The sequence below is a fragment of the Arachis ipaensis genome, chromosome B3, assembly GCF_059453495.1.
Source record: "Arachis ipaensis isolate K30076 ecotype BB chromosome B3, ASM5945349v1, whole genome shotgun sequence".
Lineage (NCBI taxonomy): Eukaryota > Viridiplantae > Streptophyta > Magnoliopsida > Fabales > Fabaceae > Arachis > Arachis ipaensis.
The window spans coordinates 62,599,594-62,618,523 of NC_142438.1; the positions used below are offsets into that span (position 1 = coordinate 62,599,594).

General features: G+C 38.1%; 2 non-coding genes across 2 annotated transcripts; one reads left to right on the top strand and one right to left on the bottom strand.

Annotated features, from left to right (window-relative positions):
• Positions 1–11,670: 11,670 nt before the first annotated feature.
• On the top strand, positions 11,671–11,777 carry LOC148570868 (small nucleolar RNA R71). Its single transcript, XR_015880523.1, has one exon. It is a non-coding gene; the product is annotated as a small nucleolar RNA R71 (small nucleolar RNA).
• A 6,083-nt stretch (positions 11,778–17,860) lies between these two features.
• Positions 17,861–17,968, bottom strand: LOC148570869 (small nucleolar RNA R71). The gene has a single exon (XR_015908919.1). It is a non-coding gene; the product is annotated as a small nucleolar RNA R71 (small nucleolar RNA).
• Between the last annotated feature and the right edge of the window lie 962 nt (positions 17,969–18,930).

The window sequence follows — 18,930 nt, forward strand, 5'->3', positions numbered from 1 at the left end:
GGCTCTTTTATTTCCTCTGAATCCTCCACATCAGGCTGGACATCTTTAAAGATGTTTTCTAGCTCTGATTCGAGACTCTCAGCCATGTTGATCTCCTCTACCAAAGAGTCAATAAGATCAACTTTCATTCAGTCTTTTGGTGTGTCTGGATGCTGCATGGCTTTGACAGCATTTAACTTAAACTCATCCTCATTGACTCTCAGGGTTACTTCCCCCTTTTGGACATCAATGAGAGTTCGTCCAGTTGCTAGGAAAGGTCTTCCTAGAATGAGAGTAGCACTCTTGTGCTCCTCCATTTCCAGCACTACAAAGTCAGTGGGAAAGGCGAATGGCCCAACCCTGACAAGCATGTCTTCAGTCACGCCTGATGGGTATTTAATGGAGCCATCAGCAAGTTGGAGACATAACCGGGTTGGTTTGACTTCTTCAGTTAAACCAAGCTTTCTGATAGTGGATGCAGGTATTAGGTTGATACTTGCCCCAAGATCACATAAAGATGTCTTGGTGGAATTACCCTCTAATATGCATGGTTTCATAAAGCTCCCGGGATCTTTAAGCTTTTCTGGGAAGCTTTTCAGAATGACTACACTGCATTCTTCAGTGAGGAGAACTCTTTTAGTTTCTCTCCAATCCTTCTTATGACTCAAGATCTCTTTCATGAACTTGGCATAAGAGGGTATTTGCTCAAGTGCCTCTGCAAACGGAATCTTTATTTCAAGGGTCCTGAGATAGTCTGTGAAGCGGGCAAATTACTTATCCTGCTTCTCTTAGCGGAGTTTTTGAGGATAAGGCATCTTGGCTTTGTATTCCTCAACCTTAGTTGCTGCAGGTTTATTTTCTACAGAGTTGGTTGGAGAAGCCTTTTTAGAGGGGTTGCTATCAGCACTTATGTGTGTCTGATCCCTCACTGGCATTTGAATGACAGGGTTGGAAGCTGGATTGGCGCTGGATGCCAACTTTTTACCTGTTTCTGGCGTTTGAACACCAGAACTGAGCTTCCATTGGGCGTTTGACGCCAGCTCCTTGCCTGTTTTTGGCGTTTGAACACCAGAGTTATTCCTCTCTGGGCTCTTACTGTCCTCAGAGGGATTTTGGATAATATTTTGCTCATCCTCTGTCAGTTGTTCTTTTCTTGGCTTTCTGCTGCTCTGAAGTGAGGTATTTAATATTTTCTCACTTCTTAATTGAACTACCTGGTACTCTTCTGTTATCTGCTTTGATAATTGCTATTTTGTCTGATTCAATTGTGCTTCCATATTTTTATTAGCATGTTTAGTGTCTTGTAGCATCTCCTTGAATTCTGCTAGCTGTTTTGTTAGAAAACACAATTGTTGATTGAATTCAGCAACTTGTTCTGGAGGACCAAGTTCAGTAGATGCTGCTTCGGCTTCTTCTTTTATGGAGGACCCACTACTTATGTACAGATGCTGATTTCTAGCAACTATATCAATAAGCTCTTGAGCCTTTTCAATAGTTTTTCTCATGTGTATAGATCCACCAGCTGAGTGGTCTAGAGATACTTGAGCTTTCTCTGTAAGCCCGTAGTAGAAGATGTCTAATTGCACCCACTCTGAAAACATTTTAGAGGGGCATCTCCTTAGCATCCCTCTGTACCTCTCCCAGGCGTTATAAAGGGATTCATCATCCTCTTGTTTAAAGCCTTGGATGTCCAGCCTTAGCTGTGTCATCCTTTTTGGAGGGAAATATTGATTCAGGAATTTGTCTGATAACTGTGCCCATGTTCTTATGCTTGTTGTGGGTTGGTTATTTAACCACCTATTAGCTTGATCTTTTACAGCAAACGGAAATAGTAACAGCCTGTATACATCCTGATCTACCTCCTTGTCACGCACTGTGTCATCAATTTGCAAGAACTGTGCCAGAAACTCAGTAGGTTCTTCCTGTGGAAGACCGGAATACTGACAATTTTGCTGTACCATGACAATGAGCTGAGGATTTAGCTCAAAACTGCTTGCTTTGATGGGAGGTATACAGATGCTACTCACATATGCAGTAGTAATGGGGTTAGCATATGACTTCAGAGTTCTTCTAGACTGTTCATTTCTACTTGGATCCATGATGGAGAAAGGGGGATGATGTGGATTGTATATAAAAAATTATTTTTTTAATTTTTTTTTTGAATACCGAAAATTAAAAGGAAAATAAAATAAAATAAAATAATTAAAAAAAATTAACTATAATTTCAAAAATTAGAAAAATAGATATAAAGGAAATTGAAAATTAAAATAAGTAATTAATTAAAAAGATTTGAAAAAAGTAAGATTTTAAAATTTGAGATTGGAAAAGATAAGATAAGATTTTGAAAAAGATATGATTTTAAAAATTTTGACCAAATCAACCTAATGAATTCGAAAATTATGAGCAATTAAAGGAAAGGATATTTTTTTTTTTGAATTTTATGAGGAAAGAGAAGAACACACAAAAGACACAAAACTTAAAATTTTTAGATCTAATGCTCCTTGTTTTTCGAAAATTTTGGAGGGAAAACACCAAGGAACACCAAACGTAAAAATTTTAAGATCAAAATACAAAGAAGACTCAAGAACACCTTGAAGACTCACAAGAACAACAAGAATAAAATTCAAAGACTCAAGAACATAAAAAGAACACCAAACTTAAAACTTTTAGAAAACTAAAAATAAATTTTCGAGAATTAAAGAAAAATAACAAGAGAACACCAAACTTAAAAGTTTGACACAAAATTTAATCAAAGAAAAATTATTTTTGGAAAAGTTTTAAAAGGAAGATACCCAATTACCAAGAACATAAGCACAACGCTCTAGCCAACTGAGCTATAAATTTAACGTGTTTTTTTTTAAAAGGTATTTAATGTATATAAATTTTTTGAATACTGATCATTTGAAAATGCACAAGAAAAAAAGAAAAGACACAGAACAGGAAAAACTAAAGATCAAACAAGAAAAATAGCAAGAACAACTTGAAGATCAAGAAAGAACTATGAACACAACTTCGAAAAAAGGAAAATAAAATCTTGTAATTGACACCAAACTTAAAATATGAATCTAAACTCAAACAGAAGACTCAAAGAAAAATTAAAATTTAATAAAGAAAAATAAAATTTTTTCGAAAGATTTTTGAAGAGAAAATAAAAGACTCTAATTTAATGACTCTAAATCAAAAAGATAAGTTTTTCCTAATCTAAGCAACAAAATAAACTGTCAGTTGTCCAAACTCGAACAATCTCCGGCAATGGCGCCAAAAACTTGGTGCACGAAATTGCAAATCACACTATCTAAAACTCGTACCACTAACCAGCAAGTGCACTGGGTCGTCCAAGTAATACCTTACGTTAGTAAGGGTCGAATCCCATGGAGATTGTCGGATTGAAGCAAGCTATGGTTATCTTGTAACTCTTAGTCAGGATATCAATTATGATTATTAGTTTGAATTGTGAAGAATAAAAGAGCATGAAATAAATACTTGTTATGCAGTAATGGAGAATATGTTGGAGTTTTGGAGATGCTTTGTCTTCTGAATCTCTGCTTTCCTACCGTCATCTTCTTGACACACGCAAGGCTCCTTCCATGGCAAGCTGTATATTGGTGGATCACCGTTGTCAATGGCTACCATCCATCCTCTCAGTGAAAAAGGTCCATGTACATGGCTAATCATCTGTCGGTTCTCACTTGTGATGGAATAGGATCCATCGATCCTTTTGCGTTTGTCACTACGCCCAGCACTTGCGATTTTGAAGCTCGTTGCAGTCATCCCTTCCCAGATCCTACTCGGAATACCACAGACAAGGTTTAGACTTTTCGAATGTCAAGAATGCTGCCAATGGATTCTAGCTTATACCACGAAGAATCTGGTCTCACGGATCTGAAAGTTCTGTTGTCATGAGAGGCGATCAGACTCATGAGCCAGGAACCCAAGAGATACTCATTCAATCTAAGGTAGAACGGAGGTGGTTGTCAGGCACGCGTTCATAGGTTGAGAATGGTGACGAGTGTCACAGATCATCACATTCATCATATTAAAGTGCGAATGAATATCTTAGATAGAAACAAGCGTGTTTGAATAGAAAACAGAAATAGTTGCATTAATTCATCGAGACACAACAGAACTCCTCACCCCCAACAATGGAGTTTAGAGACACATACCGTCTAGGATACAAAGTTTAGATCTAAAAATGTCATGAGATCCAAATAAATCTCTAAAATTTGTTTAAATACTAAACTAGTAACCTAGGTTTATAGAAAATGAGTAAACTACGATAGATAGCGCAGAAATTCACTTCAGGGACCCACTTGGTGTGTGCTGGGGCTGAGACTTGAGATTTACACGTGCCTAGGCTATTTTTGGAGTTAAACACCAAGTTGTAGCCTGTTTTGGGGGTTTAACTCTAACTTGTAACCTGTTTCTGGCGTTTAACGTCAGAATGGAGCATGGAACTGGCGTTGAACGCCAGTTTACGTCATTTATCTTTGAGGAAAGTATGGACTATTATATATTGCTGGAAAGCCCTAGATGTATACTTTTCAACACAATTGAGAGCACGCTATTTGGGTTTCTGTAGCTCCAGAAAATCCACTTTGCGTGTAGAGAGGTCAGAATCCAATAGCATCTGCAGTCCTTTTTCAGTCTCAGAGTCAGATTTTTGCTCAGGTCCCTCAATTTCAGCCAGAAATTACCTGAAATCACAATAAAACACACAAACTCATAGTAAAGTCCATAAATGTGATTTTTATTTAGAAAATACTAAAAATATATTAAAAACTAACTAAATTATACTAAAAACTACATAAAAACAATGCCAAAAAGCGTATAAATTATCCGCTCATCAGTATTCTCTTCATTTTTCCTTCCTTATGAGATAAATGGCTTCAGAAATGGTCTTTCAAACCACCAAAATTTCATCACATGAGATTTTAATGAAGGCATGTGTGTCCACCTGTGCGGATGCACATACGTGTGCGTCTGCACACTCTGCCGAAAATCTCTACCCGTGCGTACGCACAGGAGGTTGTGCGCACACACACTAGGCAATGCTTGAATGGACGCGCGATGCACTGTGGTAAGTGACAAAGGTAAGTGTCACTAACGTTGGCTCCATTTTCTTTCTTCCACGTTAGAGTTCACGTTAACTTAGTTATCGTGACTCTTAACGTGGGTTATGATGGCTTCGAGGGCGTTATTGGCGATTACTTTTCTCATTAACGTTGCAAGCTAGCTCCCATTCCACGTTAGTTGTCACGTTAGTTAGACTAACGTGGCTCCTAACGTGGTTCTTCCTTGCTTCCTTTGTCCTGAAGTCAAGCAATAAAGTGCATCAAAGTTCTAATCCAAATCATGAGACATGCATCCTCTAATTTGTCGTATAATTCATGCAAAATTCTCATGAAATCATGTAAAGTGCACAATGTATGTTTAAATCAAGATGTAAGTGAATATCTACCCAAAACTAGCTTATTTTCTAAGAAAATGCATGAAACTACGTTAAAAACAGTAAAGAAAAGGTCAGTAAAACTGGCCAAAATACCCTGGCATCAGCTATCCACTCAAAACGCTTGTGCTCCAAATGCTCCATGCGGTGGATATCGTGCAAGATATCTCGGAATAAATCCGGAAGAGACCGGAGAACCGGTAAAGGAGTTGATGAGGTTGGTAGACTCGATGGTGGTGCTACGGGTGCCTTCCTCTTTGAGGGCGTCTTCTCTGATGAAACAAAATAACTGGGGAAGCAATTAACAAGGTTAGAAGAAGCTTTTAAAATAGTGTGGTTTACAAAAAAAAAAACACGGTGTGTATATTCCAATGATGCGCGCGGTTGGAACACACACACCGGCCGGATATCACGGCAACCACACTGCTTATCAGTCAAAGCTCATTGCTTCTCAAATAATTGCTTAAGTTGCAAGGCTAAAACATGGACATAAAAGCAACTTCAAGCTTGCACCAATTTATTTATTAACACACCTTGAATGTAATGGTCGTTTAGGTTGTTGGCGAGAAATTTCATTAGCAAAAGAGTGTACAACAACAATAACCATTCACTCAAAGTAAAGTGTCATTTGCTCATCCTTAAGAAGTGGTAACCACATGTGCAATGTTCTAAGTTAAGGCCAAAAGATGTTTGATCAAGACATCATCTAAACGTGAACATTTGTAAAGTGATTACCGAATCAAAATTCCGAGATAAACAATGACAATTGAGTTTCACATAAAACAATGCATTTGTAACCAAAATCAAACATCAACAAACAAGGAAATGCATTGGTGAATTCACTTAACTACCATTAAAAGTCATAATTGAAGTTGCACAATTCATACAATATGCCTAACAAGAGATAAATTGAACACATATGATGGCCATGTTATATGAATCAAACAAAATGTTCATTGAGGCATTTAATCAAACATGTGGTATGCAATGTGCAAGCTTATCACAATTGATGCTCAAATTCAATCATAATCAACCCATAATTAAATATCAACACTTGCAATACAAAGAGACAAAGAAAAACACTAATATAATCTTAGTAACATAAAGAGAAAATCAAAACAATTGCAAAAATCAACAACAAAAAGAAAAGGAAAAGGGAAATAAGAACTTGCAAATTGAAGGTTGAAACAAACAAGAAATGAGGAAGAAATAATGGCACTTCTTATAGGCACTGCGACTTGTGGCGGTTGGGCCGCTGGAAAAACGCCGGAGAGGAAAACTCACCGGTGGTGAAGAGAGAAAAGAGATATGAAAGAAAGAAAGAAAAGAAAAGAAAAGTAAGAGAGAGAAGTGAGAGAGAGAGGTAGTGGCGGCTTGACGGCGGCGGTAGCCGGCGGCAGGGTCGCCTGGAACTGAGGGCTGAGCTGGGAGAAACAGCAGTAGTTAGGAAGAGAAGAAATGAAACTACTGCTCAACAGTGCAGGTTGCCCTGTTAACGCCCAAAATGAGTCGTGTGCACGCGGACAGGGGCCTGTGCGGACGCACAGAAGGCAGAAATTAGAAGGGTTCCGAACGCACATCGCATGCGATCGCCGCGACCAGAGGGGGTGTATAAGCGTGTGCGGATACACAGCAAGGAGCGTGCGCACAGGGGTCACAAGATAGAGGGGTGTGTGCGTACGCATAAGCTGGTGCGCACGCACAAGACATGAAAAGAAGGGGGATGCAGGCGCACAGATCATGCGATTGCTCCCACCAGAGGGGTCGTCAATTGGTGTGCGGACGCACACGTCTGTGTGGTCACACAAGAAGTGCGATAAGGGGACTACGTGCGTACGCACAAGGCAGTGCACACGCACAGGGCATCAAGAACAGGGCAGCGCCCACGCACAGGTAGTGCTGGCGCTGCAACCAGAGGGTGCTGCAATGAGTGTGCGGGCGCACAGAGGCGTGCGCTCACACAGAAAGCGAAAATGCAGTTTTGTCCCCACGCACAAGGTGATGCGCACGCACAGGTGCCCTGTTTCACAAAAAAAAAAATTCTTTTCAAAACTAAGGTTCCTTCCTATATCATAGCAACATACCAATCCCAAATCATACAAACAAGCATAAATTCATGATCCACAAGAAATTCAACTTATTCAATTCAAAAATTACAAATCAAAACTAAGCTAATCATCATATCACAAAAAAAAGCAAATAATTCAAAAAGATATATAGAAAAAGATAAAGTTGGAACAATGTTACCATGGTGTGGTGTCTCGCACCAAGCACTTTGGTTTAGAGTCCTAAGTTGGACTTTGGATGGCTTCATTGGTCACTTGAAACTTCTCCAAGGAGGAAAATCTCCAACTCCTTGTCATTCTTGGGTTGAGTGTGATCTCTTGAATCAGACTTCTTGGCAACCTTCTCTTCTTCTTGTTCTTTGCCAAACTCAATCACTTCATCTTCGATTATATCGCACCCAAAGATAGAATAGTATTCAAGGATGGGTTTTTTTTATTCTTTCAATGTGAATCTTGCTATTTTGCCATCGGCCTCAAAAGAATAGACTCCGGAATATGCATCCATCTTGAATTGGGATGTCTTTAGAAACGGCCTTCCAAGTTAAATGGGAGGAGTCTCCAAAATATGGAAATCTACCGGAAAGAGTAAACCTTGTATGTCAACCAGAACATTTTCTACAATCCCCACAACTGATACAATGCTCTTATCGGCCAACACGAATCTCGCCCCGGACCTCTTTAAGGGTGACAAGTTCAATCTCTCATAAATGGGGAGTGGCATAATGCTTACGCACGCTCCCAAATCGCACATACAGTCAGTGAACTTTATCCCACCAATCAAGCAAGTAACCAAACACGGGCTAGGATCATTGCATTTTTCTGGAATTAACGAAGAGATAGAATCATCTACCGGCTTTTTGTTGAGTTCGCCAATTTTTTCCTTGTGGGTACAAACATCTTTGAGGAACTTGGCATATTTGGGCACTTGTTGAATGGCCTAAAATAGAGGGACGATGACTTCAACATTCTTAAAAACTTCCACCATGTTGGGGTCAAGTTTTTCTTGCTTCTTGGCCTTCTTGGCCAAAGTTGGGAATGGAATGGGCATAGGCTCTTCAATCGGATTTTTCCTCTTTGGCTCCTTGGCCTTGAGTGGTTCCTCTTTATCCTTCTCAACATCTTCCATTTCATCCTTCATCACTCCTATATCCTCTCCTACCTCTTCTTTTTGGGTTTCCTCACTCGAACTTGTAGGCACAACACCAATTTCATCCAACTTGGTGCCGCTCCTAAGGGTGATGGCATTGATGCTCCCCTTAGGATTCAGTTGAGGTTGTGAGGACAAACCACTAGAAGTTGAGGCTTGTTGGGCATTTTGTGTAGTCGGAGGGGAAAGAGTCAAACGGGTGAGTGCTTCGTCAATTGTAGCCATATACGCTTCTTGTTTCTTGTGAAATTCCCGTTGCTCTTGCATAAAGGTTTGAAGTATGTCATTCATGTAGGGTTGATTAGGAGGAGGACCTTGATTGCCCTGAGGAGGGTTAGGTCTACTATTTGGATGTTGATACCTCCCTTGAGGTTAAGATTGTGAAGGTTGTTGGTATTATGGTTGACCTTGAGGAGCTTGATGATAGTAGGCTTGTTGGCTTAGGTAAGGTTGAGCTTGTGGGGCTTGGTTCCATCTTTGATTAAAATTATCCCTCCACCCTTGGTTTTGACTTCCTCCATGTTGATTGTAGTTGGGTCTTTGTGGATATGAATTGGCTACCGTTAATGTAGTGTCCTCTTGGAGTTGAGGGCACTCATCAGTGTAATGGTTGTTACAAGCACAAATACCGCATGATCTTGGTGGTCCTTCAATTCTTGGAGGTTGAGGTAAAGGAAATATCAAGGCTTGGGGAATTTATTGCCCTTGGGTGATTTGTCTCAACAAAATTGTCATCTCACCGAGGGTCTTTGTCCAAACGGTATCTCCGGAAGGAGAAACATCACTTAAAGCTTTTGGTTGTGTGTTTCTTGCCTTTGAGTGTTGAGTGGAGTCTGCCAAGTCCGTTATAATCTCCCAAACTTCCTCGGCGGTCTTGTTTTTGGTGAGGGATCCTCCACTAGAGGCATCTAGGAGAAGCTTATCTTGGGGGGTTCATCCCTGATGACAAAAAATTGATTTTCGCACAAACTAACCGACAAGTATACCAAGCCGCATCAAGTAGTAAAACTCACGTGAGTGAGGTCGATCCCATGAGGATTGATGGATCAAGCAACTTCAGTGTGGTGATTAGTCTAGTCAAGCTAACAATGGTGAATTGAGTGGAATTAAACTAGGAGAATGTAAATTGCAATAAATTTAAAGTGCAGAAAGTAAATTGACAGAAACTTAAATGGCAAGAAAAGTAAATTGCATCAAATGTAAAGGGATTTGGATGCAGGTAAATTAAAGAGAGTAGTAAATCAAGCAATTGAAATGAATTCAAGAACAAGTAACAGAAAGAAAGACTCATCAGGGATTAGAGATATCATAATCCACAATGAATCAAATGGGTCTCAACTTCCTTCTCAATCATATGAATAGATCTAAGGCAGATTGAAATTAATTGGATCCCAATTCCTTGGCAATCCAATCTCTCTAATCACAATCAATATTGCCAATTCCTTTATCTAATTGTCTTGAGAAGAGGTTAAGTACATGTCTCTCATCCATAAGCCACACATACTCTCAAGATCTCAATTCCTCCCAAATGGTGTTGATCAAGAGAGTTGTGAGAAACAGAGCTTCAGTTCTAATTTCCATGATTCCCCTTCCGAAGCTCACATGGAAATTCAACAGATTCAAACCACCTTCTGGAGTGAATGGATCTCAATCAAAACAGAAGTTATTTCTTAGCTATCCAGATGAATTGAGAGGAAGAAGAATTTTAGTTAATTCATATGAATCACAATAGAGCCCTCCCCCTAATGAGTTGGGGTTCAATTGATCATCGCTCTAGAACACTTGCAGGAAAATTAAATTGCATGAAAGTAAATCAAGATTAATAAGAACAGAAATGTAAAATTGGCAGAAAGGAAAGTTGCAGAAGAGAATTGCAAGAAATTGAAATTGCATAAGCTAAAATGAATTTAATACACTAAAATGTATAAGTGCAGAAAGGTAAAAGTGTATCAAACTATGCTAAGCTCTCTGGAGTCTTTTATCCTCCAAGAGAGCTCTAGAGTCTCTAATCCTCCAGCCTTCTATTCTACTCCTACTCCTACTGTCCGTAAAGCCTTTCTAGAATATGAAACTAAAGCCTTTATATAGGCTTCCCTAAATTACAAATGAAATTGAAAATAAATTATAATTAAATGAAATTCCTATTCTAGATGATCCTTGTAGCCTTCATTAAGTGATATGAGTGGGCTTGCTTGCTTGTAGTTCAAATGGGCTTGGAATGAAGTTAATTTGAGCAGAAATTCACTTCTAGGAGAGCGTTGCGTTCATTTGGAGAACGGAGCGCTTTTACACCCACGTGCCCGCGTCTAATACACGTACGCGTGGTTTGGCAATCTGGCACATCGACACGTACGCGTTACTGACGCGTACGCATTATCGACGTGTACGCGTCCATTGCAGCGCTCTCTAAACGAGCGTAGCGTTCGTGCAAAGAACGCTACCCACGCATACGCGTGACCCACACGTACGCGTGGATAGCAAAATATCACTTATGTGCTTGTTCCCAAAATGTTACATCTACGCGTACGCGTCATGCACGCGTACGGGTCGATGGCTAAACTTCAAATCCCAATTTCGCGCTTTATCGCAGGCGCTCGTTGGTGGAGAACGCTCTTCATATCCATGCGTACGTGTCATTCACGCGTACGTGTGGTCTTCCAAAATCACCATTTCGACGCGTATGCGTCGCTAGCAAATCTTTCTTGGTGAGGAATATAGCGCTCTTTTCCACTTCTCTGCTTCTTTCATGACTGTCATCAACCAAACAGATACATCAAAGTCTTGGCATAATCATCAAATCTTGCATCATTCATATTATCCAATAATTCTTGCATAAATTTGATGAAAATGCACCAATTTAACAATGTTTGATTGAATCAAGACAAATATGAATTTTTCATCCAAACACTCACTTATTGCCTAAGAAATGCATGAAAACCATGTAAAAACTAATGAAAAGGCTTGTAAAACTAGCCTAAAATGACTTGTCATCAATCCCTTGACAAAAATAGCTAATAAGTACTAACTCATCAATACGGTGGTGGGGGCAAGCTTCCAACAACTTCTTGAATCTCTCCTAGTACTCATAAAAAGTCTCCCCATCTCGTTGCATAATGCAAGAGATTTCCTTTCGCAGCTTATCTGTCTTCTGTGGTGGATAGAACTTTTCTAGAAATTCCTTACGCAACAAGTCTGATGAATGGATTTTTGACAGTTTAGAATTCATAAATGAAGTCTCATTGCAAGTATAGTTTCGAAACCAGCAAATAATCCTTTCGTACAAAAGATTGTTTGTCACAAGTACAAAGCCCTAAAATTATAAACCGAAGTATTTAAACCTCGGGTCGTCTCTCAAAGGAATTGCAGGGTAGTGTTCTTGTTATTGGTTATGAGTTGTATATTGTGGGGTTTTTGATAAGAGACAAGAAAAGTAAATGACAATGGAAATGTAAATGACAAAATGGCAAGGATCTCTATCCCTATCACTAACCACAACATGAGAATTGGCAAGGATCAATCCCATTAAGTCATCCTCTAACTAGTAGTAAAGGAAAGTCAAAGGAGCTACATCAATCCAAGTCCATAAGTCTTAGTTCTCCACCAACTCAATTAGTGAGATCTAGAGTTAATGGCTCCCAATCATCAATTACTTGGACATTAGTAACTCAAGAGTTCCTAAGTTACCTTCCCAAGTCAAGAGCATAAAATTCTACTCTAAAATCCCACCAAGCATTTTATCAAACACTTGGAAGGCACAAAAGGAAAACATAGTAAATTCACAACAAGAATAGAATCTAACAACAATTATTGCAAGGAATTAATAACAACAATCAAAGGAAACACAATTATCATGAATTACCTCAAATTGAATTGAAAGAAAATAGAATGAACAAAAGTATATCTACAACAAAGCATAGAAATAAAGTAGAAGAAATTATAACAAACAATAGAATAATGATGAATGTAACAACAAATAATTGAAGAGTAGAAGTAGATGGAAGTATGAATTAAAACCTAGATCTAAGAGGAGAGATTAACCTAAACCTAATCCTAATTCTAGAGAGAAGTGAGAGCTTCTCTCTCTAGAAAACTAAACTAAAACTAGATCTAAAGTCTAATGTCAAGTCATGATGCCTTCCCCTTCATTCCTTGGTCTATTTAGCCTTTTTCCGCCAAAAACTCAGCTCCAAATGGGGCCAGAAACCCTCTAAAATCGCCAGGCACGAGTTCTTCTTTAAAAATCACGTGCGGCCTTCGGTGCGTACGCGTACAGTGCGCATTCGCGTCCCTGGGGCCTTTCGCAATCCGCGCGTAGGCGTACAGTGCGCGCGCACGTCCATGGGCTTTTTCCAAATCTTTGGCTTTTCATGATTTCTCCACTTTGTATGCTTTCCTTTCACTCCTTTGATCCTTTCCTAGCCCTTTTCAATATGAAATCACTAGCAAACACATCAAGGAACCTAGTGGAATCAAAGGAAGATTAAAAGTCATCAAATTAAAGGTCTAAAAAGTATGTTTTCACATCTAAGCACAAATAAGGAGACAATCACAAAAGCATGCTATCTCATTGAATAAATGTGAGGAAAGGTTATCAAAATGCTCTAAATTCAACACAAGATAAACCCTAAAAATAGGGTTTATTAACCTCCCCACACTTAAACCTTACCATGTCCTCATGCTAAACCAAGAATGAAGCAAAGGGTATGACATTTATTCAATGCAACTAAACTATCTAAATGCAAACTATCTAAATACATCTAACTATATGAATGCAGATGCTTGGTCAAGACAACTCAACTTCCAAGGAAAACATTAATAAGCATAGGGCTAAAGCAATAGGAAGCAAATCCAACCCACAATTGCATTGAATTATCAAAAAGGTTCACAAACTTGCATGAACAAGAATGATTATGGCGAATACATGTAATTGAGTGATCGAACCCTCACCGGATGTGTATCCGCTCTATTCACTCAATTGTTTAGGTGTTGATTCACTCAATTCTCCCCTAATCATGCTTTCCAAAATTTGTTCTTCATCTAACAATCAACAATCATTCAATGCAAGCATACAACTATCATGAGGTCTTTCTCAAAGGTTGCAATGGGGCTAGGGTCAAAGTTGGATCATGTATGGTTAAGTGGACTAGAATTTGAATCTTTGATGAGCTTAAACTTTTTCACCTAACCTATGTGATGACCTAAACAAATTCAAAGCTAACCTAACTACCCATTTTCACTTTTTTTTTACATACTCATTGATGAGCGGATAATTTATACGCTTTTTGGCATTGTTTTTAGTAGAATCTAGTTACTTTTAGGGATGTTTTCATTATTTTTTATGTTAAATTCACATTTTTGGACTTTACTATGAGTTTGTGTGGTTTTCTGTGATTTCAGGTATTTTCTGGCCGAAATTGAGGGACTTGAGCAAAAATCAGATTCAGAGGTTGAAGAAGGACTGCTGATGCTGTTGGATTCTGACCTCCCTGCACTCAAAGTGGATTTTCTGGAGCTACAGAACTCATAATGGCGCGCTTCCAATTGCGTTGGAAAGTAGACATCCAGGGATTTCCAGAAATATATAATAGTCCATACTTTTCTCAAGTTTAGATAACGCAAACTGGCGTTCAACACCAGCTCTCTGCCCAATTCTGGTGTCCAGCGCCAGAAACAAGTTGCAAAGTGGAGTTCAACGCCCAAACTGGCACAAAAACTGGCGTTCAACTCCAAGAATGACCTCTGCACGTGTAACATTCAAGCTCAGCCCAAGCACACACCAAGTGGGCCCCAGAAGTGGATTTATGCATCAATTACTTACTTCTGTAAACCCTAGTAACTAGTTTAGTATAAATAGAACTTTTTACTATTGTATTAGACATCCTGAGTTTTATCTTCGGATCATAGAAGTCTTGGTTACTCCAGTTCCCCTATGGGGCCGAGACCAATGAACTCCATTATCACTTATGTATTTTCAACGGTAGAGTTTCTACACTCCATAGATTAAGGTGTGGAGCTCTGCTGTTCCTCAAAGATTAATGCAAAGTACTACTGTTTTCTATTCAATTCAACTTATTCCGCTTCTAAGATATTCATTCGCACTTCAACATGAATGTGATGAACGTGACAATCATCATCATTCCCAATGAACGCGTGCCTGACAACCACTTCCGTTCTACCTTAGATTGAATGAGTATCTCTTAGATCTCTTAATCAGAATCTTCGTGGTGTAAGCTAGATTGATGGCGGCATTCATGAGAATCCGGAAAGTCTAAACCTTGTCTGTGGTATTCCGAGTAGGATTCTGGGATTGAATGACTGTGACGAGCTTCAAACTCGCGATTGCTGGGCGTAGTGAAAGACGCAAAAGGAGGGTGAATCCTATTCCAGCATGATCGGGAACCTCAGATGATTAGCCGTGCTGTGACAGAGCATTTGGACCATTTTCACAAGAGGAGGGGATGTAACCATTGACAACGGTGATGCCCTTGCTTAAAGCCAGCCATGGAAAGGAGTAAGACTGATTGGATGAAGACAGCGGGAAAGCAGAGATTCAGAGGAACGAAAGCATCTCTACACGCTTATCTGAAATTCTCACCAATGAATTACATAAGTGTTTCTATCCTTAGTTTATTATTTATTTTCGAAAACTCCATAACTATTTTATATCCGCCTGACTGAGATTTACAAGGTGACCATAGCTTGCTTCATACCAACAATCTCCGTGGGATCGACACTTACTCACGTAAGGTTTATTACTTGGACGACCCAGTGCACTTGCTGGTTAGTTGTATCAAAGTTGTGGCAAATTATAAATTGAGATTAGAGCACCAAGTTCTTGTAGCCATTACCAGAGATCACAATTTCGTGCACCAAGTTTTTGGCGCCGTTGCCGGGGATTGTTCGAGTTTGGACAACTGACGGTTCATCTTGTTGCTCAGATTGGGTAACTTTCTTTTCGTTTTCTTTTCAAAAAGTTTTCAAAAATTTTTCAAAAAAAAACCTTTCAAAAATTTCTCCTTTGTTTTCAAAAAAAAAAATTAAAATAAAAATGTTTTCAAAAATATATTTTTCTTCAGAATTTTTAAGAATGAATTCTAGTGTTTCATGAAGCATGTTGAAGCCTGGCTGACTGTAGGGAATGTTAGGCGTGTCATGTCTGAGTTACATACTAAATCTTGGTTAGCTATTAAGCCATGCCTGACCCTTTGATTGGAGCTTTAGACTAAAGAGCATAAGATTCCTGGAATTCATATTAAAAATTTTGGAATCCTTATTTTTCTTTTTCAAAATGATTTTCGAAAAAATTAAAAGAAAATACAAAAAAATCATAAAATCATAAAAATCAAAAAAATATTTTGTATTTCTTGTTTGAGTCTTGAGTCAGATTTAAAGTTTGGTGTCAATTACATGTTCATCTTGCATTTTTCGAAAAATTTATGCATTCATAGTGTTCTTCATGATCTTCAAGTTGTTCTTGGTAAGTCTTCTTGTTTGATCTTGATGTTTTCTTGTTTTGTGTTGTATGGTGTTTTTCATATGCATTCTTGAATTCTTAGTGCCTAAGCATTAAAGATTTCTAAGTTTGGTGTCTTGCATGTTTTCTTTGCATTAAAAAATTTTTCAAAAATAAGTTCTTGATGTTCATCATGATCTTCAAAGTGTTCTTGGTGTTCATCTTGACATTCATAGCATTCTTGCATACATTCCTTGCTTTGATCCATAACTTTCATGCATTGCATCATTTTGCATGTTTTTCTCTCTCATCATAAAAAATTCAAAAATAAAAAAAATATCTTCCCCTTTTTCTCTCTCAAAATTTCGAAAATTAGATTTGACTTTTTCAAAAATTTTAAAAATCTAGTTGTTTTCATGAGTCAAATCAAATTTTCAATTTGAAAATCTTATCTTTTTCAAAATCTTTTTCAAAAATCAAATCTTTTTCATTTTTCTTATTTATTTTCGAAAATCCCAAAAATATTTTTCAAAAATCTTTTTCTTAATTTTACATCATATTTTCGAAAATATCATCATCAATTAATGTTTTGATTCAAAAATTTCAAGTTTGTTACTTACTTGTTAAGAAAGATTCAAACTTTGAGTTCTAGAATTATATCTTGTGATTTCTTGTGAATCAAGTCATTAATTGTGATTTTAAAAATCAAATCTTTTTCAAAACTAATTTCAATCATATCTTTTCAAAAATATCTTCTTATCTTATCTTTTTCAAAATTTGATTTTAAAATATCTTTTCTAACTTCTTATCTTCTTATCTTTTCAAAAATTGATTTTCAAAATTTGTTTCAACTAACTAACTAACTTTTTGTTTGTTTCTTATCTTTTTCAAAACTACCTAACTAACTCTCTCTCTCTAATTTTCGAAAATATCTTCCCTCTTTTTCAAAATTTCTTTTTAATTAACTAATTAATTTAATTGTTGATTTTAATTTTCGAAAAATTACTAACCTTTTTCAAAAATAATTTTCGAAAATTCTCCTTCTCTCTCATCTCTTTTTATTTATTTATTCATCTAATAACACCTTTCTTCATCCCACATCTCTGCAATCCTCACCGTTGTGTTTCTTTCTTTACATTTTTTCTTCTTCTTTTCTTTTATTCACACAGGGACCTCTATACTGTGGTAAAAAGGATCCCTATTATTATTATTATTTTTCTGTCCTTCTTTTTCATATGAGCAGGAGCAAAGACAAGAATATTCTTGTTGAAGCAGATCCAGAACCTGAAAGGACTCTAAAAAAGAAACTAAGAGAAGCTAAAATACAACAATCCAGAGATAACCTTTCAGAAATTTTCGAACAGGAAAAGGAGATGGCAGCCGAAAATAATAATAATGCAAGGAGGATGCTTGGTGAATTTACTGCACCAAATTCCAATTTACATGGAAGAAGCATCTCCATTCCTGCAATTGGAGCAAACAACTTTGAGCTGAAACCTCAATTAGTTTCTCTGATGCAGCAGAACTGCAAGTTTCATGGACTTCCATCTGAAGATCCTTTTCAGTTCTTAACTGAATTCTTGCAGATATGTGATACTGTTAAGACTAATGGAGTAGATCCTGAAGTCTACAGGCTCATGCTTTTCCCTTTTGTTGTAAGAGACAGAGCTAGAGTGTGGTTGGACTCTCAACCTAGAGATAGCCTGAACTCTTGGGACAAGCTGGTCATGGCTTTCTTAGCCAAGTTCTTTCCTCCTCAAAAGCTGAGCAAGCTTAGAGTGGATGTTCAAACCTTCAGACAGAAAAAAGGTGAATCCCTCTATGAAGCTTGGGAAAGATACAAGCAGCTGACCAAAAAGTGTCCTTCTGACATGCTTTCAGAATGGACCATCCTGGATATATTCTATGATGGTTTATCTGAGATATCAAAGATGTCATTGGATACTTCTGCAGGTGGATCCATTCACCTAAAGAAAACGCCTGCAGAAGCTCAAGAACTCATTGACATGGTTGCTAATAACCAATTCATGTACACTTCTGAGAGGAATCCTGTGAATAATGGGATGCCTATGAAGAAGGGAGTTCTTGAAATTGATACTCTAAATGCCATATTGGCTCAGAACAAAATATTGACTCAGCAAGTCAATATGATTTCTCAGAGTCTGAATGGAATGCAAGCTGCATCCAACAGTACTCAAGAGGCATCTTCTGAAGAAGAAGCTTATGATCCTGAAAACCCTGCAATAGCAGAGGTAAATTATATGGGTGAACCTTATGGAAACACCTATAATCCATCATGGAGAAATCATCCAAATCTCTCATGGAAGGATCAACAAAAGCCTCAACAAGGCTTTAATAATGGTGGAAGAAACAGGTTTAATAATAGTAAACCTTTTCCATCATCCACTCAGCAACAGACAAAGAACTCTGAACAAAATATCTCTAATTTAGCAAACTTAGTCTCTGATCTATCTAAGGCCACTGTAAGTTTCATGAATGAAACAAGGTCTTCCATTAGAAATTTGGAAGCACAAGTGGGCCAGCTGAGTAAAAGGATCACTGAAATTCCTCCTAGTACTCTCCCAAGCAATATAGAAGAAAATCCAAAAGGAGAGTGCAAGGCCATTGAATTGATCACCATGGCCGAACCTGTAAAGGAAGGAGAGGACGTGAATCCCAGTGAGGAAGACCTCCTGGGACGTCCAGTGATCAATAAGGAGTTTCCTTTTAAGGAACCAAAGGAATCTGAGGCTCATCTAGAGACCATAGAGATTCCATTAAACCTCCTTGTGCCATTCATGAGCTCTGATGAGTATTCCTCTTCTGAAGAGAATGAGGA